This window comes from Centroberyx gerrardi, chromosome 13 (genome assembly GCF_048128805.1).
Source record: "Centroberyx gerrardi isolate f3 chromosome 13, fCenGer3.hap1.cur.20231027, whole genome shotgun sequence".
In the NCBI taxonomy this organism is placed as follows: Eukaryota; Metazoa; Chordata; class Actinopteri; order Beryciformes; family Berycidae; genus Centroberyx; species Centroberyx gerrardi.
In genome coordinates this window covers 4,666,535-4,691,937 of record NC_136009.1, presented here as the reverse complement: position 1 = coordinate 4,691,937, position 25,403 = coordinate 4,666,535, and the positions used below count along the sequence as shown (strand labels likewise).

Genomic DNA, 25,403 nt, shown 5'->3' with positions numbered 1-25,403 from the left:
ATGGACAGCACTCTGCTGAGCAAAGGTAAGAATTTAAAACAGATGAGTTTGTTATTATCCAGCTCTCCTAAGAAGAGGTATGAAGTCATGAGATACGCTGTGCACATCTGCATCAGATCTATACAATTCTTCTGGGCTGCACACACAGTCAGAACATGTTTGTCCACTACTGATGAACTGAATAGATATCATGGAGTGGGAAAATATATACATCCACACTGAAATCCACTCATTGATTTCATTTGTTGTTTGTTCATTCAGAAACTCTTGCTCCCATCTGCCAACATCAACTCAAATCTAATCTGACGGAGAAGTTTCAGTGTGTGTTTGAGGGGATTGCTAAAGCAGGAAACCCAACACTTCTGAATCAGATCTACACAGAGCTCTACATCACAGAGGGAGGGAGTGGAGAGGTCAATGATGAACATGAGGTCAGACAGATTGAAGCAGCATCCAGGAAACCAGTGAGACCAGAAACACCAATCAAATGTGAAGATAGCTTTAAACCCTTACCTGGAAGAGATAAACCAATCAGAACACTGATGACAAAGGGAGTGGCTGGCATTGGGAAAACAGTCTTAACACAGAAGTTCACTCTGGACTGGGCTGAAGACAAAGCCAACCAGGATATACAGTTCATATTTCCGCTGACTTTCCGAGAGCTGAATCTGCTGAAAGGGAAAAAGTACAGCTTGGTGGAACTTCTTCATCACTTCTTTAATGACACCAAACAAGCAGGATTCTGCAGGTTTGACAAGTTCCAGGTTGTGTTCATCTTTGACGGTCTGGATGAGTGTCGACTTCCTCTAGACTTCCAGAACAACGAGATCCTGACTGATGTTACAGAGTCAACCTCAGTGGACGCCCTGCTGACAAACCTCATCGAGGGGAAACTGCTTCCCTCTGCTCGCCTCTGGATAACCACACGACCTGCAGCAGCCAATCAGATCCCTCCTGAGTGCGTTGACATGGTGACAGAGGTGAGAGGCTTCACTGACCCACAGAAGGAGGAGTACTTCAGGAAGAGATTCACAGATGAGGAGCAGGCCAGCAGAATCATTTCCCACATCAAGACTTCACGAAGCCTCCACATCATGTGCCACATCCCAGTCTTCTGCTGGATCACTGCTACAGTTCTGGAGCATGTGTTGAAAACCAGAGAGAGAGGAGACCTGCCCAAGACCCTGACTGAGATGTACATCCACTTCCTGGTGGTTCAGTCCAAACAGGGGAATGTCAAGTATCATGGGAGAGCTGAGACAGATCCACACTGGAATTCAGAGAGCAGGAAGATGATTCTCTCTCTGGGAAAACTGGCTTTTGACCAGCTGGAGAAAGGCAACCTGATCTTCTATAAAGCCGACCTGACAGTGTGGCATTGATATCAGAGCAGCCTCAGTGTACTCAGGAGTGTTCACACAGATCTTTAAAGAGGAGTGTGGACTGTACCAGGACAAGGTTTTCTGCTTTGTCCATCTGAGCATTCAGGAGTTTCTGGCTGCCGTTTATGTCATCGTCTCATTCATCAACACTGGTGTCAATCTGCTGTCAGAACTACAATCAGCCTCCAAGACATCTCAACTAAGAGACCAATCTCAGGTAAATTACCTCTACCAGAGTGCTGTGGACAAGGCCTTACAGAGTCCAAATGGACACCTGGACTTGTTCCTCCGCTTCCTCCTGGGTCTTTCACTGGAGACCAATCAGACTCTCCTACGAGGCCTGCTGACACAGACAGGAAGTAGCTCACAGACCAATCAGGAAACAGTCCAGTACATCAAGGAGAAGATCAGGGAGAATCCGTCTCCAGAGAGAAGCATCAATCTGTTCCACTGTCTGAATGAGATGAATGACCGTTCTCTAGTGAAGGAGATCCAACAGTACCTGAGATCAGGAAGTCTCTCCGCAGAAGAACTCTCCCCTGCTCAGTGGTCGGCTCTGGTCTTCATCTTACTGTCATCAGAAGAAGAGCTGGAGGTGTTTGACCTGAAGAAATACTCTGCTTCAGAGGAGGCTCTCCTGAGGCTGCTGCCAGTGGTCAAAGCCTCCAATAAATCTTTGTAAGTGCATAGAAAACTGGATAGATTCAATATATTAAACCTAATATTCATACAGAGGAAAAAATATATATATTTTCAAAGTTATTGTCACTAATATTTCTTCAGGCTGAATGTCTGTAATCTGTCAGAGAGAAGCTGTGAAGCTCTGGCCTCAGTTCTCAGCTCCCAGTCCTCTAGTCTGAGGGAGCTGGACCTGAGTAACAACGACCTGCAGGATTCAGGAGTGAAGCTGCTCTCTGCTGGACTGGAGAGTCCACACTGTAGACTGGAGACTCTCAGGTAAGATCCGGTTAAGATGCTTTTGTGTAACAATATGTTGCAACTGTTAACTGCACGCTTTTTTATGTCTTTGTGTTCTGTTTTTTTGTATTATTTATTTGTGGGTTTTTTTTACATTTTCTGCATTGATCAAACATTCAATCATTTCGTATGGTTTAACCCTGTATTATAAAAATGTATTGTGTTGTATTTCTCTTCTTTTCTACTGTAAAAACTCTGTACTGTTCCTTTTAATTCTATTAAAATTCTATTAGAATTCAGTTTACCTTTCACCATAAGCGCCGCCATACTGCTGTGACATCAGGTGTGTTTATGTCGGCGAACAGAGCTCCCAGTCGGAAAGTCTTGCTCGAATTTCCTCCTGGTAGCTCTGACTTCAACAACTGTTCTGTTGCACTTTTCCAAGTCGGAAGTTGTGTTTTTCCCCGAGTTCCAAATACAATGGAATGTAGCATACCTGTAACAAAGGAAGAAATAGCTTGCTCAACTCCAAACTCTTCTTGTTGTCTTTAGGGTGCAGACTCTTGTGCATACAGATTCAAAAAAAGGAGGGATGTTTACCAGCTGACCAGCTGGTAAACAAGCTGGTCAGCCAATGCTGTATCAAGTGTACTCTTAATTTCATTACGAAATCTGATGGTGGGGTCACCATTCAACTGGGTATAGAAATTACTGCTTTCTCTTCCCCACCTAGATTCACCAGTAAGCGTGCCAATAATCTGAGAGACACACTGGTAAAAAATGACACTTATATACCACCTCAGCATTTCTTACCTTCTCCTCCCTCTGGTAACTTTCCTTGCCACAACTGTAATGCCATGATAAAGGGGGATTTCTTTCTACACCCACATACTGGCAGAACAATAAAAGTAAGAGGCAGGATTTCATGTAACACCAAGTAAGTTGTATACATACTGAAATGTCCATGTGGCTTCTACTACGTTGGTAAAACCAGAAGGGAGTTGAAAATCAGAATATCTGAACACAAAAGCAATATCAGAAATCATGACGAAAAATCTCCGGTGCCTAGACATTTTAATGCCACTGGCCATGAAGTATGCAGACTGAGATTCCAAGGTGTGGAGGTGGTAAAACCTTTAAGGAGAGGGGGTGACAGAGACTGCTTTCTGCTACAAAGAGAGGCCTTTTGGATCCACTCTCCACAGACAGTGTCCAAGGGCTCTCAATTAAGAATTATGGCTAAATTGTTTTTTGAGTGAGCATTATATTATATTATATTGTAACTGTTTATCTTAATTTATCACATGGTTGCTAATTTATGGATATTGGGAGTTGTCTATAAATATGGGTTCAGTTCAGATCTTTATTGTCCCTCTAGGGGAAATTTGATTTGCAGTAGAGGGCAAAAACACAAACACAACATACAAGAAGACATGGGACATTAATCACAACAGTTACAGCAAACAACCAAAAATGTATCTGTTCGTTAAAAGGCATCACTCCCCCATGGGGGTGGAAATGCTGATGAAGGCTTAGCGCTGAAACGCGTTTGTTTCTCAGCTTGCTGCTGTGCGTATAATAAACTAATTAATAACTAAGTAATTCATTTGGTTGTGCGGACATCCCTCCTTTTTTTGAATCTGCAGCATACCTGTCCCAGGGGAAGCCTGCGGTACTGGCCTTGGTTACTGAACCCCTTGTCTGCTTTTGGGCTCCTCTCTCTTAGTTCCCCCTGGGATGCCACAGTGGTCATATACATGTTCTGCATTGATCAAGCAAAATCATTTCGTATGGTTTAAACCCTGTATGATAAAAATGTATTGTGTTGTATTCCTCTTCTTTTCTACTCTGTTCCTTTTAATTCTATTAAAAGGGTGAACAGAGTTAGAGCATCATGTTTGAGCTCTGAAACATAAAATGTTCCCTGTCCAAATGTACTTGAATAAGGTACTGAGCCCTTCCTGCTCACTGACAGCGAGTCGCTCTGGAAAGATAAAATATAATGGGAAAATGTTTCTATTAATTTTGTCAGGTTGAATCAAACCAAGCTCACAGAGAAATGCTGTCAGGAGTTGTCGTCAGTTCTCAGCTCCCAGTCCTCTAGTCTGAGAGAGCTGGACTTGAGTAACAACGACCTGCAGGATTCAGGAGTGAAGCTGCTCTCTGCTGGACTGGAGAGTCCACAGTGTAGACTGGAGACTCTCAGGTAAGATCCATTTACAGTTTATTTCAACTGATGTGACACATTTCTCCAAACTAAGGTCTGTGCTCTCAAAACGGTCTCTCAGGTCAGGATTCTTCAATCTGTTCAACAGATTTAAATCCTGTTTTACATGCAGGTTAATGTCAGTAAATAAACACCTGACCTGTGTAGGATTTTCTCTGTTTACATGATTTTTAAACCAATTGTGATGCCAACATTTAGCACTGTTTTGTAGCCTCTGAATTACTTTCCATGAAGCAAGCAAGCAGCAAGCAAGTTTATTTATATAGCACATTTTCATACATTGAATGCAATTCAAAGTGCTTTACAAAAGAAAGGAAAAAAGATAGCATAAGAAGGCATAAAAGAATTCATTCATTATGACAAACATTAAACGTGCATAGGAAAAGTGCATAAAAAGGGTACACAGGCAATTTAAAGTGCTTTACATTTAAATAGAAATACAATACACCATTAAAATAAACAATTTAAAGTCATAAAAATAATCAATAGGAATCCCTCTTTCAATTTATTTTTTTTTATAATTTTATTTTTTTAAATCAGGGAGATCATACACAGTGAATATTCATGTCAGATTCAGTACATTCAGATATTACACACATCTACATACGCATACAGAATACACTGCACAAGTATCATTGAGTAGTCCAAGACATGTTTCAATAATACTGATCTTTCAGCTTCTGCTTTCCCTATCATTTTTTAATTATATTCTAAACAGATGTATACATTTCTGAACCAAAAAGCAACTGAACAAATGAACAAAGAAGCTGTCACTCTCGCCCATCCATTCATAAAGGTACACTCACAACCCGATCTATTTGGCAATCCTGTAGATTCAATATTTTATAGAAGGATAATTAAAGCAAGTCTGGTCTCCGTGGACCGATATACCCGACCCATTTTGTCCACCATCTCAGAAATTTCTCCGATTGCATCTTTATAGAAAATGTCAGTCTTTCCATGATGTAAATATCGTGTATAATTTTATACCAATCATCTAGTGTTGGAGCATCTGGTTGTAACCACTTTTTAGTCATGGCCTTCTTCCCTCCCACTAGTAAAATCCTCATTAAATATTTATCTGCTGCAGATTGAATATGCAGTTCTACCTCTCCCAAATACAATGTGAAAAAGTCAAATGGAATAATTATTTGAAATACAGTTTCCAAACATTTATGAACTTCTCGCCAAAAGGGTGTCAGTGTCGGGCAACCCCAGAATATGTGGTAATGATTGGCTACGGTTGAGCCACATAACCTCCAACAATTTGTACCAGCACCTTGATATCTCTTTTGAGCAGGAGTTATAAAGAATCTCATGGTACTTTTCCATCCAAATTCCCTCCAGCTATGTGAGTGAGTAGTTTTCCACTGTAGTTTACAAATATTCTCCCATTCTTCTTCAGATATTTGCACTCCTCCTTCTCTTTCCCATTTACTTTTAACATGCTGAGTGTTTGAGTTTGAGGAGTTCTGTAAATTTTTGTATAATTTTGATATCAGTCCACGTCCACTCCCAGATACATAGGCTGTCACAAAAACATTCAGCATGTCACTGCCCAATTTTCCTGATCCCTCAGCCATGATCTCATTCAACCGATGCCGTATCTGTAAGTATCTGAAGAAGTCTTTGTTCTCCAATTCATATTCCCTCTTACACATTTCAAAACTTTTTACCACTCCCTTTTGTATTAAACAACAGTATGCAGTTACCCCTGTACTCCTCCATGTTTTGAATCTAGAGTCTGTCCTATTTGGCTTAAAATCAGCATCATACGCACACCACCGCAGTATCTTCTCTGCACCCTTCAGGTTATGGTTTTTAACTATCTTCTGCCATATTCTTAGTGTTACTTTTATCCAAGGGTTGTCTTTATCATGGAATTTATTTATCAATTCACTATCTGCTATAATGGCTTGTAGTGGGGGTCCTGTAGAGTCTGTCTCCTCTATTTCCTTCCACCTTGCCCTAAATTGTGGATCACAAAGACACACCAGTGGTCTCAATTGTGCTGCATAGTAATAATCCCTTAGAATTGGCAACGTCATACCCCCTTTTTCTTTTGCTAATTGCATCGTTTTGTATCTTATCCTTGGTCTCTTACCCATCCAAATATAACGAGAAATCAATTTATCCCATTCCATGAATTGCTGATCATTTATTTCAATTGGTAGTGTCTGGAAAAGGTATAACAGGCGAGGAAGAATAACCATTTTAATTGAGTCAATCCTTGATGTTAGATTAAGGAAGGGTAGGAGATTCCATCTAGAAATGTCCGATTTTAGTTTCAAATTTAGAGGGACATAGTTGGCTTCAAATAATTGTGTAAGATCCTGAGTGAGATTAACTCCTAGGTACTTCATTGGCTTTGTGTCACATCTCAGACCATATTTATTTAGAAGCTGCTTTGGTGGATCAAAATTGAGGGTTAAAATCTGGGTTTTTTGAACATTTAGCCTGTAGCCTGATAATTGACCAAATTTTTCCAGAGATGACATCAATGCTGGTAGGGACGTTAAGGGCTGGGTCAAGAAAGTTAATACATCATCTGCAAATAGTGATAATTTGTGCTCCTCTCCTGCTATTTTTACTCCAGTAATCTCTGTATTTTGTCTAATAAATTGACTGAGTGGCTCAATAAAAAGAGCAAAGAGAAGTGGTGAACAAGGGCATCCCTGCCTGCATGAACGTTCTAATATAAAGGAATTTGAAAGACTACCATTAATTTTAATTCTTGCTGTAGGAGTATTATACACAGCTTGAAGAGCCTGAATAAGGTTTCTGTGAAAGCCAAACTTATCCAGTACCTTATACAGGAAGGTCCATCTAACTGAATCGAACGCTTTCTCTGCATCCAATCCCATAAGCATCGCTTGTGTCTTATTTTCATGTATATTCCACATGATATGCAATGTCCTTCTTAAGCTGTCTTGAGTCTGTCTCTGGTGGATAAAACCCGTCTGGTCCAGGTGGATGAGTGACGGCAAAATTTTCTCTATTCTTCTAGCTAAAATAGACATAAATATTTTATAATCTACATTTAACACTGAAATAGGTCTATATTGTTTACAGTCTAATTTGTCTTTACCTTCTTTTGGTATTACTGAGATTATAGCTGCTCTCCACGAAGGGGGGATCTCTCCCTTTTTAAGCACCCAATTACATATATGACGTAATTTTGGAGCTATCTGTTCTTTAAAACATTTATACCATTCGGCCGAAAAACCATCTGAACCTGGACTCTTATGTGGTTTAAGCCTTGCTATTGCGGCCTTCACTTCATCATCAGTTATTTCTGTCACTAAGGTTTTATTTTGCTCCTGTGTTACTATAGGTAAATCCAAAGATTCAAGAAAGTTTTCTATTTCATTTATGTTATCTAGTTTTGGTTGTGAGTATAAGTTCTTGTAGTATTCTTCAAAGCTATGTTGGATCTCCTCTAGTTTATACTGTATTTTCTTTGTTTGGGAACATCTTATTTTAGTGATGGTACTGTCTGCTTGTTGTTTCCTTAATTTATACGCTAGTAATTTCATTGCTTTGCTACCTGCCTCATAGTGTCCCTGTTTTAAAAAAAACATTTTCTTTTTAACTTCCTCTGAGTATATCTCATCTATCTCGTTTTGCAGTTTTTTAATCGCCACTCCATTATTTGGTTTCACTCCATCTTTATGCTGTTTTTGTAAGTCTTTCAGTTGGTGATTTAAATTATTAAGCCTCTCTTGTCTGCGCTTCTTTAGTAATGAGGAGTGTAAAATTATTTTCCCTCTCAATACTGCTTTGTATGCATCCCACACTATAGGAGGGGGGACCTCTCCATTATCATTCTCTTTAAAGTACATTTCTATCTCCTTTCCTAATTCTTCTTTTACCTGGGTATTATTTAATATGCTTGAGTTCAATTTCCACAACGTTGATTTTGGGTTACTATTTAAATTAATTATAATTTTTATTGGTGAGTGGTCAGATATATCAATTGTTCCTATATCACATGACTTGATTCTGGAGAGGTCTTTTTTGAACATGAAAAAGTAATCAATTCTAGAGTAGGTGGAATGAGGTGCAGAATAATAGGTGTAATCCCTACTAGTCGGATTTAGATCCCTCCAGACATCAGTAATACCAATTTCTCTTATAACAGAATTTATTTTCTTGATTAAGGGTTTATTGTGATATAAGCTGGGGCCAGATGAGTCCATATTTGTCAATTTTATGTTCATATCACCGCCACATATGAGCACCCCCTGAGATTCTGTTGATATAATGTGAAATATTTTGTTAAAAAATTGCCAATCACTTCCTGGAGGGGCGTATATACTACATAATGTTACCATCACCCCTTCAATCCTCCCTATGGTCATTATATATCGACCCTCCTTATCTTTAATCTCTGAAATATGTTCGTATTGGACTTGGTTTGATATAAGGATGGCAGATCCTCTTCTATGCCCTGACTGATAGGAGGAGTAAAATAGGTGTTTAAATCCTCCTCTTCTCAGTTTTACATGTTCAACGTCTGTTAAATGTGTTTCCTGTAGGAATACCACTTGCACCTGCTCTCTTCTCAGTTTTGAAAATATTTTACTTCTCTTAATTGGATTCAGGATACCATTTACATTATAGGAAATTATTTTTATATTATTATCCACCATTGCTTTCGGTGTGGAGCATCTGGATATTTCTAGATAGGGTTTGTGTGACAGCTCCCATGCTGCTCTGAACTGCAGCAAACAAACAAACACAATAAGTAGTTAAGTTTAGAACCTTTTTCAAAAACCACAAATATTCATTGGAACTTCCAATGGTGGGGTTCACAAAGGAACCCTGTGCAAGTTGTTGTACAGCAGCCTTCCCGAGGGGAGACCTCTCTTTTAAGAAAGGGCCCTCAGTCACCATGGTAGCAGTCCTGCCCATGTGAGTGCAAATACAGTCCAAAAGTAAGTCCCCCGACTTATTTGTTGCCATCCTTTCGGCTTTATATAACTAAAAAATTAAAAATGATGAAAACCATTATCCAATTTTAAACTAAAGATATCTGACTCACCCCATAAATCAAAAAGATTAGGCAACAACCAGTTTCTGCCACACCTGAGGAAAAATAGCAGTCAAACATTTACCTAGAATGTCTAAGTATGACATATATTCCCCCAAACAGTACTAGTGTAGTCGTTGTCTACTCAGCCTTATTCTAGTCTTTCTGTGATGGGTCCCTGCTGAACTTCTGGAGCTTGTCCTTGTATGTTGGTCCTCTTTGGTTACGACTCTGGGTCTGTCTTCGTCCGCCCACGACCGACCATGACAGCCTCCTAATCTGCTCCAGAAGTGTCTCGGGTGGTTTAAGCACAGTAACCTGTAGACCCTTCTCTGCCATCTCCCTCGTCGCGTCTTCAGCTGAGTTGTAAATACGAGTTCCGTCTGGGTAGAAAATTCGAAGTCTGGCCGGGAAGGGCGTCTGGAAGCGAATCCCATTTTCTTTCAGAACTTTCTTGGCCTCCGCGTACTCTCGTCTTTTCTGGAGCACACTCGGTGCATAGTCATTATCCAAATTTACTTGCGCATTTTTCCAGACGAACCCCTTCTTCTGCCACGCTGTTCGTAGGATCTCCTCTTTCATTCTATAACACTGAAATGCAACGACGATGGATCTCGGGGGAGCTCCTTCTCGTGGTGCCGGACCTAGCGCTCGATGTGCCCGTTCAATCTGGAGATCCTTATCACCCGCCAGGGATAGGTTATATTTTAGCAGCTCCTCGACAAAATGTATCATCGACGGGGACTCATTCTCTGACCCCTCCGCTATAGAATAGATCCTGATATTATTTCGTCTGGATCTTCCCTCCTGGTCAGATTGTTTGGCCTCTAGGTGAGATTGGAGTTTCACTAGCTCCTCCATCACTTCTTCCATCGACTGCATCCTCTCTTCAGCACTCAAAATCCGTTCCTCCGCCTCGTCAAGTCTCAACTTTGCCTTACTAATCTCCTCCTTAATTTCTCCGAGTTGTTGTCTGTTGTCTTGACGGAAGCTTTTTATTTCTGTCAGTATTGTGTTTAAACTGACCTCCTCGTCTGCCTCTTCTTCGTTAGCTTTAGCCGGTGGACTGCAGTTAGCGTTAGCTCGTGAGTCTTCCCGACTATCGCTGTCGTGTGAGTCGACGGTCTGTGTGTTTTTCTTTGGTTTCATTTTAGTCTGCCTGTCCCGCATCCCTATTTTGCCCTTATCCATCACTTCGAGTTAGTTTAAATCGTGTTTGTTAAGTTTAGAGGGCAATTTATTTCCAAATGTCGGAGGAGAGAAACTTTTAAGCTGCCATCTTTGCGGCTGCGCAGTGGAAGTCCCCCCCTCTTTCAATTTAAAGTGCGTAACATTAAAAGTAATAAAAAATATAAAATGGAAGAAAATAAAATGAAAATAAAATACCAAAATAGCAGGAGACTTAGCTATAGGCAACGCAGAACATGTAAGTTTTTAGCCTAGATTTGAAAATGGTCAGATTAGGGGCATGTCTAATATTATCTGGGGGTTTATTCCAATTTTGTGTAGCGTGATAAGAAAGTGCTGCCTCCCCATGTTTTGTTCTGCCTCTGGGGACGGTCAACAAACTCTGCTGGAGATGAATGCATGGATCAGCTTGAAGATATTTCACTATTTCCTCTTCTTGCAGCATCAGTTGCTGAAACCTAAAATAGCAGAAAAGACTTCTAAGATTCTGTCACAAATTGAATTGAATTGAACTTTTTTATTGACAATATAAAAAATATATGACATATATATATATATATATATATATATATATATATATATAAATAATATATGCACAGCCTCACCAGGAGGCATCATATCTTTGTACAATATTTGTCAAAAGGATAAAAACACAATAAAGCCCAAGAGCTTATTTCCATTGTGGTCCTTTGGGTGTAGGTGTGTGTTTAACTGTTAGTGATTGAATGAGTATGTGAGCACAATAAGCATAAATTAATGAATGTGTGTGTGTGTGTGTGAGCGCGTATGTGCGTATGCGCGTGCCCGGGTGTAGGGGGAGGGTGGCGGGGGGCAGTAGAGAGAAGGCAGCAGTACAATACATATTCAGTACAAGGTATCCAACCAATTCAACAATTAATACATGAGTCAATACTACACTATACAGCGTAAAACCGTAGGTATGCACAAATGGCTAAAACCTATACCTAAATTAGTCAAAATCAATCGGGCTTGACCACATGTTCTCCTAACCCAGTCACAATTACCCTAGCAATGCACGAACAACTAAAACAAACAAGATGGGTATTTAGGACCTACTGCAAACTCAAACGATTTAATAGTTATATTTAGGTCCAGCTGCTACTCAGCCAGCTCTTTAAGGAGGACTTAAAGTTTCCAATAGAGCTAATCGACTTAAGGCTTGCAGGTAACCCATTCCACATAACTGCTGCTCAGTATAAAAACGAGTCCTTTCCCATACAGCTTTTGAATCTGCATGGCACAAAATCAGTGGAGCTCCCTCTAGTGGGATAACTGTGTATATCGCTAACCCGAGAAAAATAATTACATAGATATTTGGGTACCACATTATTGACAATCCTGTGAACAATACACATTTTAATATGTGATACTCTCTCCTCCACTCTGAGCCACTTGAGGCTAATAAAATGAGCAGGGAGAAGATGTGTTTGGACATGGAGTTTAAGAATCAACCTAACTAGTTTGTTTTGAGAGGTCTGTAGCGTCTTTTTAAGGATCTTAGGGATGCTAGTATACCATGAAGTACAGGCGTAATCAAAATGGCATTGCACAAGTGCCCCTGCCAATATTTCAAGAGCATTTCTATCTATTAAAGTGGATATTCTAGCAAGAAATTTGATTTTTTGATTGACCTTTGAGAGAACTTTTAATACCATACTCTCTCCAGATAGTTTATTGTCTAATATACACCCTAAGTAAGTAACTGATTCCTTGGCTGTAACTTCAAAGTCACCTACTACCACTTTGAACCCAGGAGACTTCTTTAGTTTTGCATTTGACCCAAAGAGTATCGACTCTGTTTTGCCGAGATGGAAAGACAACTTATTTTCTGCTAACCAGATGCTGACTTTGTGAAGTTCTGAACTAAGTAATTTTTCTACTTCTAATTTATCATGATGAGAGACTAGGAGAGCTGAATCATCTGCGTAAAGGAACAGATTGCAATCACAGGCTGACTTCATGTCGTTGACATATAGCAGAAAGAAGAGTGGACCTAAAATGCTCCCCTGTGGGACCCCACATTTTAGTGGTTGTGGTATGGACATGGTTCCATTTACATCCACCACTTGTTCTCTGCCCCCCAGATAAGACCTAACCCACCGTAAAGATGAATTGTTAAAGCCCAGAGCCCTTAGCTTGATCAAAAGAATATCATGATTTACAGTGTCGAACGCCTTTTGGAGATCCAACATAACCATGCCGCAATACTTTCCCACATCTACTTCTTTCCTAATGTGATCTGTTAGATAGAGCAGACAGGTATCTGTAGAATGAGATTTTCTGAAACCAGATTGGAATTCATACAGAAGATTGTGTGATGATAAATAACTGTCTATTTGTTCGTGTATGACCCTTTCTATTACCTTTGATAAAGAACACAGGATGGAGACAGGACAATAGTTACCATGTTCTAATTTGCTTCCCTTTTTGTATAGAGGAATTACTCTCGCCAGTTTGAATTTGTGAGGAAAATTACCTTGTTCAATGGACAAGTTTGTTATATGGGTTATGTAGGGAGTGATGACTTCAGCAGCATCTCGCAAAAATCTGGTGGCAATGTTATCATGACCTGTTGCTTTGGAAGGGTTTGGCTTTAAGCTTTTGAAGTACATTATCGTCAGACACTTTAACAAAAGAAAATGCGTCAGCCTGGACTCCTTTCTGTTGGTAAAACAACTGTACATGTCTTTCTCCATAGCACCCTGAGTGACTAGGCAACTTATTTACCAGTGTGTTGGCTATAGTTGTAAAATAATTATTTAAACTGTTTGCTACTTTGAATTTGTCAGATATAATTGTGCCTCCTATATCTAGATTAAGGTTGTGTGTTTTTGTCTTAAGTCTGTTACTGTACCCTAGCTGTTTCAAAGACTTCCATAGTTTTCGTGGGTCGTTCTTATTCTCCGCTAGAGACAAACTATATACTATATATATTAACACCAAAGCCCCAAAATTCCCCCTATAATAACCTAAACATTTGTTCTGAAGGTGTCAACATGGCTCTGTCACAGTGTTCCCCTCAGTTTATCTATAGCGCTTTAGCAGTAAAGTGCTGCATTATTGTCCAAAGGCCTTGTCATGGCCTCTGTATGCCATGTCCTAAGAAATACATGAATCTATTTCATATTCTTCAGTCCAACACTGCCACCTAGTGACGCAGAGTGAAAATGCAGTTTTAGTCTAGAGTTAAGTTTCACTTTTGCTTTAGTCGAGGAGCACATGGCCAGTGCTGCAGATTACTCACGTTTCTGTGTTCTGTGGTAGAACATTTTCTTCTGTATGTTGAAGCTATCGAAGGCCATATCCGTAAGTTGATATCTCATAAGTCTTTATTCATCTATTGTGATTGTGGAACGTAAATATTGTTCATCTTGTACATTATTAGAATTGCTGTTTTCTCAGTTAGCACAAAGCAAATTTGTTAGCTTAGCTACCAGTCTGTAGCCTATGCAGCCTAGATGAAAAAATACATGCTGTTTCATGACATCTGTATACATTTACTTACTCTGATTCTGGTTATAAGGCAATGTATGTTTTAAGAGCCTTTATTCATGGACATTTTTGTATTGATTTGTGTTTCAGTTTCACAGTCAAGTTATGTCTCTCAGTAAACTCAACGACAACGTAACCCTTCAGTCTCAAGAGTCTTTCTGGGCATATTTGATTGTTTAGCTAGCTGGATAAACTGCTTTAACCACGGAGAGGGAGGCCAGCATAGTGAAAGGATATCTTCTAATCGCTTCTGAGTGGAAGAACGGCTTCAGTGAGCTACTGCACAACACTTCAGCTGTAGCAGCTTGACACAGACGACGACATAGGAGAGACGTCTCTGTTCAGCACTGAACATGGAAGAGGATAATCAAACTGAAGAGAACACACAAGTAGAAGGAGCCCAAGGGCATCATGTCACAGAAATGGAGGATTTAGAGATTCGATCTGTGTGCTCTCGTTCATCACGATCATCCTGTAGCTCAAAAGCGAGCGTGGTTTTAGCTATGGCACGTGCAAAAGCAAAGGCGGCGCAGGCCAGAGCAGCTTTCTCACAGAAAGAAATAGACATCAAAGTACAGAGAACGAGGATTGATGCACAGTTAGACGCACTGCAGTATGAAAAAGAAAAGGAAGCAGCTTTCGCTGAGGCTGCCGCTTTGGAGGCAGCATTCGAAGCTGACGATGACTCACCTGGCAAACTCAAAGCCTCTCCCACTCAGCAAAGACAGCATGACCTCATCACTGACCATACACGGCACACTACTAATGTTAGTCTGTGTGAACAGCTGGAAAAGAAAGAGGAAGATACCAGCCCCTCCTCACAAGAGCAGTTCAGAAGCCTTTCTCCATATCTTCATAGACAAACGCAAGCCAGATCATCTTCTACAGTTCACCATGACCTGTCATCTCCCAACATCGATGTAGGGCAGAGAGATAGTAGAACGAAACACGGATATCAGCATAGCCCTAACATCAACACAGCAACAGATTGGTCAAACCGTCAAGGTGGCCACAGCAACCCTTCTGCTACAGCTGACCTTGCTAAGTTCCTCGCCAGGAGCCAGCTTATCACCACAGGTCTAACAAAGTTTGATGATAAAGTGGAGAACTACTGGGCTTGGAAATCATCATTTTCCAATGCTATTGAAGGTCTGGACTTAACTGCAGCAGAGGGCTTGACTTGCTTGTGAAGTGGTTGGGTAAAGAATCCTCAGAGCATGCGCGTCAGATCAAATCTGTCCACATCAAGCACCCAGCATCTGGGCTGAAAATGACATGGGAACGTCTAGAACAATGCTATGGGACACCCGAAGCTATCGAAAGGGCTCTTTTTGCAAGATTGGAGAACTTTCCAAAAATAGCCAACAGAGACCCACAGAAGCTTCGTGACCTAGCAGACTTACTACTAGAGATAGAGGCGGCTAAGCAGGATAACTTCCTCCCCGGATTATCCTATCTAGATACAGCCAGAGGTATCCATCCTATCATCGAAAAACTTCCGTACAACCTCCAGGACAAATGGACATCCTATGGCTCAAGATTTAAAGAAGAGTATCGTGTAGCATTCCCCCCATTTGCTGTCTTCTCTAAGTTCATCCATGATGAAGCTAAAGCTCGAAACGACCCGAGTTTCATCCTTCATTCGTCCAGTAACACTCCTTCCAGGAGAAAGCGTCCCGCTGAAGGTTATGGTCATATGATACAGCGGGTGTCAGTTCACAAGACTCAGGTATCTCCTCCAGGCCAGGAAGACAAATCTACAAAACCAACCGCTGACCTACTTAAGAACTGTCCCATCCACAAAAAGCCACACCCCCTCAACAAATGTAGAGGCTTCAGAGAAAAACCTCTTGAGGAACGGAGACAGTATATTAAGGAGAACGCGATTTGTTTCCACTGTTGTGCATCCACAACCCACATAGCTAAAAACTGCAGGACAGCTGTCACATGTACAGAGTGCGGGAGTGACAGGCACATTGCAGCTCTACATCCAGGCCCTGCACCCTGGAACCTGATGCCACCTCCACCCAATGCAGAGCATGGCGGGGAGGAGGATGGAACCAAGGAAGAAGTCACATCAAGGTGCACAGAAGTATGTGGTGAGGGAATGAGCTCTCACGTCTACTCGAAGATATGTTTGGTTAATGTGTACCCCAACGGTCATCGCGAGGCGACAAAGAAGATGTACGCTATTCTCGATGAGCAAAGTAACCGGTCTCTCGTGAGACCAGAATTCTTTGACATCTTTGATGACAACAGCGTCCCATCTCCATACACATTAAAAACATGTGCAGGCATCACAGAGACAGCTGGAAGAAGAGCATGCGGCTATACGATTGAGTCAATGGACCAGAAAGTCAACCTGCCACTGCCCACTTTGGTTGAATGTGATGAGATCCCTGACAACAGGTTAGAAATACCTACCTCTAATGCAGCTTCTCATCATAGACACCTCAAGGTCATTGCAAGTGAGATCCCTCCTTTGGACCCTGAAGCAAACATCCTCTTACTGCTGGGTAGAGATATTCTCCGCATCCACAAGGTTCGCAAGCAGATTAATGGCCCACATAATGCTCCGTTCGCCCAGAAATTGGATCTAGGCTGGGTAGTCATAGGGGATGTATGTCTTGGTACAGCCCACAAGCCTTCTGCTGTGAACACCTTGAAGACATGCATTCTAGAGAGTGGCCGTCCGAGCTATCTAGCCCCATGTGAAAGTCATGTCCAGGTAAAAGAAAACTTTGAAATGTCAGTTCATCAAACACTTCCAAAGGTGCAACCCATCTCACTCAGCACAACTAAGAATCCTGCAGGAGAAGATGTAGGTCAGTCAATCTTTCTCTGCACTAAGAACGACTATAAGCTCGCCCCATCTATTGATGAACAGAAGTTCATACAGATAATGGACAGAGAGGTTTGCAAAGACAGCGCAAACAGTTGGGTTGCCCCACTGCCCTTCTGTTCTCCAAGGAGACGGCTTCCAAATAACAGGGGATATGCCTACAAACGTCTTGCAGCTCTCTGCCACACTCTTGAGAAAAAACCTGAAATGAAGGAGCACTACTTGGATTTCATACAGAAGATGTTGGACAACGACCATGCAGAGTTGGCCCCATCATTGCAGGATGGACAGGAGTGCTGGTATCTCCCATCTTTCGGCGTTTATCATCCCAGAAAGCCTGGCAAGATCCGCATAGTCTTTGACTCCAGTGCTCGTTACGACGGAGTCTCTCTAAATGATGTCCTTCTCACCGGACCAGATTTTAATAATAGTCTTCTAGGGGTCCTAGTGAGATTCAGAAAGGAGCTGGTTGCTGTCACAGGGGACATTGAACACATGTTCCACTGCTTTGTAGTCAAAGAGGAACACAGAGACTACAGTACGGTTCTTGTGGTTCCGAAACAACAACATGAACAGTGACATCGTGGATTACCGTATGAAAGTCCATGTCTTCGGAAACACTCCTTCTCCGGCCGTCGCGATATATGGTCTAAGGAGGGCTGCAAGAGAGGAAGAGGACAGCTATGGGAGTGATGTGAGGAGATTTGTAGAGGAGGATTTCTATGTAGATGATGCGTTAAAGTCCTTCGCCACAGAGGAAGAGGCAATCAATGTTCTCCAACAAGCTCGAGAAATACTTGTCCATACTTGTGCACTGTCCAATCTTCGGCTACATAAAATAGCCTCAAATAGAACAGCCATGATGAATGCTTTCCCCTCTGATGATCTTGCCAGAGACGTTCAAGACCTAGATCTGTCGAAAGATGAGATACCCTTGCAGCGCAGCTTAGGGATTTGTTGGAACCTGGTCTCTGACAGGTTTACATTCAGAGTTCAAGACAACGACAAGCCATTCACACGCAGAGGTGTGCTCTCTGTAGTAAACAACCTTTTTGATCCTCTAAGATTCGTCGCACCCGTCACAATACAGGGCAAGTCCCTACTCAGACAGATGTCATCACAAGTAGGAGAATGGGACTCACCCCTTCCTGATGACAAGAAAGCAGAGTGGATGAAATGGAGAGAGTCACTTCAACATCTGCAGGAGCTGCAGATCCCCCGATGTTACTCCTCTTTCTCCCCTGCCAGTGCCAAGTCTAAAGAACTGTGTGTGTTTGCTGACGCCTCAGTCAAGGCAATCTCAGCCGTTGCATACTTGAAGATCACCAACCGAAACAGCCAGAGTGATGTTGGGTTTGTCTTTGGAAAATCGAAACTGGCACCTGTAAGGGAGACTACTATTCCTTGCCTCGAACTCTGTGCTGCTGTCCTTGCAGTGGAAATTGCAGAGTTTGTAGTCAGTGAGATGCATCTGAAGATTGACTCTGTCACATTTTTTACAGACAGCAGAATCGTTCTGGGCTACATACATAACGAGACAAGGAGGTTTTACGTGTATGTAAGCAATCGGATCCAACGAATCAGACAGTCAACGTCTCCAGACCAATGGAAATATGTTCCATCTGAGCAAAACCCAGCGGACCATGGGTCATGGTCGGTGCCAGCCGCACACCTCGCAAACACAACCTGGTTATCGGGGCCACCCTTCTTATCAAAGCCCCTCACTCTTCCCTCAGCACCTGAGGTGTCGTTTGACCTTATTGAACCTGCGTCGGATGCAGAGATACACCCAGTGGTGTCTGTGCACATCACTCAGGCTTTCAAAGGTCAACTGGGAGTAAAGCGCTTTGAGCGTTTTTCAAGTTTAAATTCTCTTATCAGAGCAGTAGCATGTCTATCACACATTGCCCATTCCTTTGCCCATTCAACTGAAGAGGACAGCTGTAAGCGGTGGCATCTATGTAAGAAGGGCTCTACTGTAGAGGAGCAGGAAAAGGCAAGGAGACTTGTGATCAAAAGTGTCCAGCATGAAGCTTATTCCGAGGAGATAAAGTGCATCTCTGAGAAGAGAAACCTGCTAACACATAGCAGCATCAGAAAACTGAATCCAATCATTGACAGCGATGGACTCCTCCGTGTAGGAGGGCGTATATCCCAATCTCAGCTGGTCCTAAGTGAGATAAACCCCCTTATCATTCCAGGCTATCACTACTTTGCAACTCTGATCATAAGACACCACCATGAGATGGTAAAGCACCAAGGTAGACACTTCACGGAGGGTGCCATCCGGGCCGATGGATTATGGCTGGTAGGAGGAAAGAGATGCATTCAGAGCACAATCTTTAAATGTGTCACCTGCAGAAAGCTTCGGGGCAAGATCGAACAGCAGCAGATGTCAGATCTACCAGCTGAAAGGCTGCGCACAGCACCCCCTTTCACTTACGTCGGTCTCGACGTCTTTGGACCCTGGGAAGTTTCTGCGCGGCGCACTTGGGGAGGTCACGCAAACAGCAAGAGGTGGGCGGTGCTGTTTACATGTATGTGTGTAAGAGCAGTGCATATTGAGGTTGTTGAATCTTTGAGTACCTCCAGCTTCATCAACGCACTTCTTCTCTCTCCGCGGCACTCCAAAGCAGATCAGGTCAGATCGAGGTACTAATTTCGTTGGTGCCTGCAAAGAATTGAAGATGGATGAACCACACACAGACCTGAACAAGTATCTTCAAGAGCAGAGATGCAGTTGGGTATTCAACCCACCCCACTCATCCCATATGGGTGGGGCGTGGGAACGCCTGATCGGTGTTGCACGCCGCATATTGGACTCCATGTTCTTGCAAATGATATCCCCTCAACTTACCCATGAAGTCCTCACCACTCTAATGGCCGAGGTATGCGCTATTATAAACGCCAGACCCCTCATACCTGTGTCATCAGATCCTGAGTCTCCACTCATACTCACACCAGCCATGCTGCTGACACACAAAACAGGCACTCCCCCCTCTCCTCCCTGTGAGTTCGGGAAGACAGAGCTCCTCAAGCAGCAATGGAAGCAGGTGCAGTCTCTTGGGGACACCTTCTGGGAAAGGTGGCGCCGTGAGTATCTTACCACACTGCAAGTCAGGAGCAGGTGGCAGGACAAGAGACCCAACTTAAAGGAGGGAGACGTAGTCCTAATGAAGGATCTTCAAGTGAGGAGAAACGAATGGCCTATGGCGGTGGTAATAAAGGCTTTCCCTAGTACGGATCAACTCACAAGGAAGGTGGAAGTCAGAGTCATTCAACAGGGAACACCCAAGGTTTTCTCCAGGCCTATTACAGAACGTATTCTCCTCCTATCCCCAGCAGACTCGAATGTAGTAGTCTAGTACCTAATGAAGTGGTGTGGTGTCTTTAAAGACACCAGGCGGGGAGTGTCATGGCCTCTGTATGCCATGTCCTAAGAAATATATGAATCTATTTCATATTCTTCAGTCCAACACTGCCACCTAGTGACGCAGAGTGAAAATGCAGTTTTAGTCTAGAGTTAAGTTTCACTTTTGCTTTAGTAGAGGAGCACATGGCCAGTGCTGCAGATTACTCACGTTTCTGTGTTCTGTGGTAGAACATTTTCTTCTGTATGTTGAAGCTATCGAAGGCCATATCCGTAAGTTGATATCTCATAAGTCTTTATTCATCTATTGTGATTGTGGAACGTAAATATTGTTCATCTTGTACATTATTAGAATTGCTGTTTTCTCAGTTAGCACAAAGCAAATCTGTTAGCTTAGCTACCAGTCTGTAGCCTATGCAGCCTAGATAAAAAAATACATGCTGTTTCATGACATCTGTATACATTTACTTACTCTGATTCTGGTTATAAGGCAATGTATGTTTTAAGAGCCTTTATTCATGGACATTTTTGTATTGATTTGTGTTTCAGTTTCACAGTCAAGTTATGTCTCTCAGTAAACTCAACGACAACGCAACCCTTCAGTCTCAAGAGTCTTTCTGGGCATATTTGATTGTTTAGCTAGCTGGATAAACTGCTTTAACCACGGAGAGGGAGGCCAGCATAGGCCTTGTAATGTAAAGTCATGGTTTACGAAGACCCCAAAATGTTGTTTTCCACTCCTGATCTGTCAGTAGGGCTCACTGACTCATATACCATGCAGCTGCTGTGTGGCCAGACAGTAGATTTTGGAGCATTGCAGGCAATCAGAGGCATTTTGCACTTTAAAATATGTTTTTTAGGCCTAGAATAATATGTGTTTGCACCTTGTAATTCCGTTGTAATTGTTTATTTAGTTTTCTCTCCCATAAGTGCAATAACAAAAAAGGATAATAGGCATAGCAATATTATATACACAATGAGAGCATACAGTAGTTTTTTATGTTCATCTCACTTTTGTATTTAAAAAACTGTTTTGAATATGAATTTGAATCGGTCTTTAATAGCCTAGTATCCTACATATGTTATCATCATCTTTCAAAAAAGATAAGCTTATAGGCTTCCACTTTCATGTCCATCCTCACTAGATTAACGGGTGTGTTAGGTAAGACTATTTCATGATTTGTTTAGCCTTCAGAGGTCTACCTGTTGTTTCTATTTAATTTGTAACATGACTTGCATTCAGTTGTTAGAGACTTAAACGGATTCCAAAACTATATCCAGATAGGTGTCTTTCTAACATGCTGTTGGCTTTGAGTGTGTAAATTCTGAGCTGTAAATCCTGAGTTGAGATTCAGGTGATATTGTGCGATTTTGCTGCCACACAAAGTTTACAACGAACGATAATGTTCTTTGCATCCTTGACTGAGATAAATTCAAAGTAATGGGAAAACTTCCAGCTGCTGAAAGTCTGCGTCTCTCCCTCACCCTCCAGCTTTTGTTTTGCTTTTTTAGCTAGTAGCGATATAAACCTGCTGCATGTCCTGAAGATATGAAGAAAAAAAAAAACCTTTGAAAATTTCAAAGGAGAGAACAGAAAAGGTTGACGGAGGTTCAGGTTTAAGTAACGCAGTAACGGAGCGTTACTGGGATTAGAAACTGTAATGTAATTAAATTGTAATCCCTTACACTATTTGTTACTGAAAATCACATTACTGTAACGCGTCACTGAGTAGCCTAACGCATTACTGCCCAACACTGGTGCCCAGGGGCCCTTTGTCTCATAATCTGCCTATGGAGCCGATCACTGGGTCAACTGTTGCATTTGAGACAGTTACACTTTTTGCTAGAATTTGACTGCATTGTCACAACTATTTTCACAGCTGTATACTAAAAAACATCTACCTATGTACCTTGGTGTGTGTGTGTGTGTGTGTGTGTGTGTGTGTGTGTGTGTGCAGGCTGTCAGGCTGTCTGCTCACAGAGGAAGGCTGTGCTTCTCTGGCCTCGGCTCTGAGCTCCAACCCCTCCCATCTGAGAGAGCTGGACCTGAGCTACAATCATCCAGGAGCCTCAGGAGTGAAGCTGCTCTCTGCTGGACTGGAGGATCCACACTGGAGACTGGACTCTCTCAGGTATGGAGAGGCAGCGTCTGCTAGAAGGCTGAGAGCTCACACACATTTCTCTGTCACACTGAGAAGATGAGAAACACTGAAAGTTCAGCTTTCTTGATTCTTGATGTATCAAGCTCACTTAAACTGTTTCGTGACTCTAAAAAAGGCCCTTCACTCCACATTCTTTGTTTTACCGTTTATTTAATCAAACAAAGGGATGAGGAAAAAAGGCGCAGTAAAGGACAAGTTCAAAGCCACAGTCAAAACTAATTTGTGCTCTAGCTCAACAGCTTCTCTCTATTGAAGGAAAATGTAAATGCACGATCCACCTGATGCTTCTCTGCTGACAGTAATTAGCTAAAGAGAGACGAGCATTAATCTAAGGCAATATAAACTATATGTTACACAAGTAAATGTTAAATATTTTCAATATTAATGAAAACAATCAATAAATCTATAATCATCTATATATATTTTAACAAGAAATGTCTCTTACAAGTACTGTTTAATGTTTAATGGTGGATATGAGTGATGTTGTATGGAAAATCAGAAAATCACTCGTACAGAAGGTTATGAAGGTTATTTGTTTCCATTATCGAAGAGATTATGCTGGTCTGACTTTATTTAACCCCCACAGTCTGGACCATGGTGGAGTGCAGAGGTTGAAACCAGGTCTGAGGAAGTGTAAGTGTGTATTCAGTTTTATATTCATGAATACAAAGCAGCACACATTCAATTACTATTTAAATAGAAAGCTCATGTATGTGACGTCTATTTATTCAAATCCTACTGTGAAAAAAGATGGCTGACAAAATGTGTCATCATGAAACTGAAGAAATGAACAGTCAATCTGTTAATAAATCAACAGATAATAAACACAACAGGTGTATTGGATGAGAAACTGCTGCTGTATTGTGTCTTGTTCTCTCTATCAGATGCCTGTGAACTCACACTGGACCCAAACACAGCACACACAAAGCTTGTCCCGTCTGAAGACAACAGAAAGGTGACAGTGGTGGACAAGAAGCAGCCATATCCTGATCACCCAGAGAGATTTGACTACTGGTATCAGCTGCTGTGTAGAAATGGTCTGACTGGTCGCTGTTACTGGGAGGTGGAGAGGGAAGGAGGGGTTGATATAGGAGCGACTTATAGAGGAATCAGAAGGAGAGGAGGGGGTGCTGACTGCAGGCTTGGAGGAAATGAAAAGTCCTGGAGTCTGTACTGCCATGCTGATCGTTACTCTGCCTGTCACAATAGCAGAAGAACAGACATACCTTCCCCCTCCTCCTCTGACTCTGAGAGAGTAGCAGTGTATCTGGACTGGCCTGCTGGCTCTCTGTCCTTCTACAGAGTCTCCTCTGACACACTGATCCACCTCCACACCTTCCACTCCACATTCACTGAACCACTCTACCCTGGGTTTTGGCTTGGGGTTAGGCTTGATCCTGCGTTTGGGTTGATTAATAAGGTTAAGTTTCTACTTAAGGGACCGTTTGTTTCCTCAGTGTCTCTGTGTCAGATAGAGGAGGGAGAGAGAAACACTCAGACTGCTGACCAAAGACAGCTGCTGAAATGATAGTTCACTCTGGACAGGATCACACACACACACACACACACACACACCTACATCTTAATGTGAGAATAGTAATGTTTGTATTTTCATGTGATTACTGTGAACAAACATGATCCATCAGTCAGTGTAAACAAAGTGTATTGTGTGTGTTGGGAAACTGAACAGGGTTTTAACAACACACACGTACAAGAACATGAACATTTTATTGTGAAAATGAAATGAATGAGAAATGAAACCAGACAGAATCAAGTTATGGTTGTTCATCTTAGAGTCTGTTGTTGATGATTGACAGGTTAAAATATCTTTCTTCTGCAACTTTGTTTTATTTGGTATTTTATTCTCATCTCATCATTCCAAGCTAAACATTTATCTACTTTTCTGTAATTGTTTCTCAGAATTAAAGTTTTGCCTAAATGAACATTGTTTGGTCTTCATCTTTTACAACAAGCAGTTTCAAACAGGGTTTTTTTTTATATCGGATAATAATTACTATAAAATAAACTAATTTGTTGTTCTGTTTATTGTTTATTGTTTATTGTGGATCCCCATTAGTCGATGCACAAGCGACAGACTGGGGTCCGTTTTAAAATATCAATACAAAACAGTCATTTGTTGTTCTGTTGTTTTATAAGTTGTGAGTTATTACATTTCAGAATCAAGGGAAATGTAATGTATGACATCATTGATTTACATTGTCAAATTGTCTCTCAAGTGTGACATCATTTTTTCAGCCCAAATAAGGGATTCTGGCCCCGCCCCCTTTCAGTCTAATGTGAAAATGAATAGAGGAGTAAAATGATGTTAAAGCCTTTAACTGTCCAACACTAATATTGACTGTTTCTGCTTTCAGGTTCCTCTGTTCTGCTTTTCTTTATTAGTTGAGCTGATTCTGATGAAAACAATAAAACATCTCTAGCAGACTGAGCTTAGCATTCAGCATTTCATCTGAACAACATCCACACCATGTTAGCTAAATAGTTTTAAAAAATCCAGTGTTAAGTGTTAAGTGTTAAGCAAGTATGTAATAATTTCATCTTATGTCATTTCTACTGACACTATTTCATCCATTTTAAGACATTTGAGAGGAAAAGAGGCTGAACCACGATGTCAGAGACTCAGATTCACACATTTATGTTCAATATGTAGAATTCTGAAAGGAAAATTAAAAACATTTGATTTTTAATATATAGGTGCAACAAAATGTATTTCTCTCAAGTAACTCAAGTAATGCAATTGGGCTTCTC

General features: G+C 41.5%; 1 pseudogene across 1 annotated transcript; it reads left to right on the top strand.

Annotated features, from left to right (window-relative positions):
* On the top strand, positions 1–25,125 carry LOC144542125 (NLR family CARD domain-containing protein 3-like; annotated as a pseudogene). The gene is made up of 7 exons (XR_013507109.1): positions 1–25; positions 262–2,060; positions 2,166–2,339; positions 22,431–22,604; positions 23,221–23,267; positions 23,519–24,018; positions 24,073–25,125. The product of XR_013507109.1 is annotated as an NLR family CARD domain-containing protein 3-like (transcript).
* Positions 25,126–25,403: the final 278 nt, after the last annotated feature.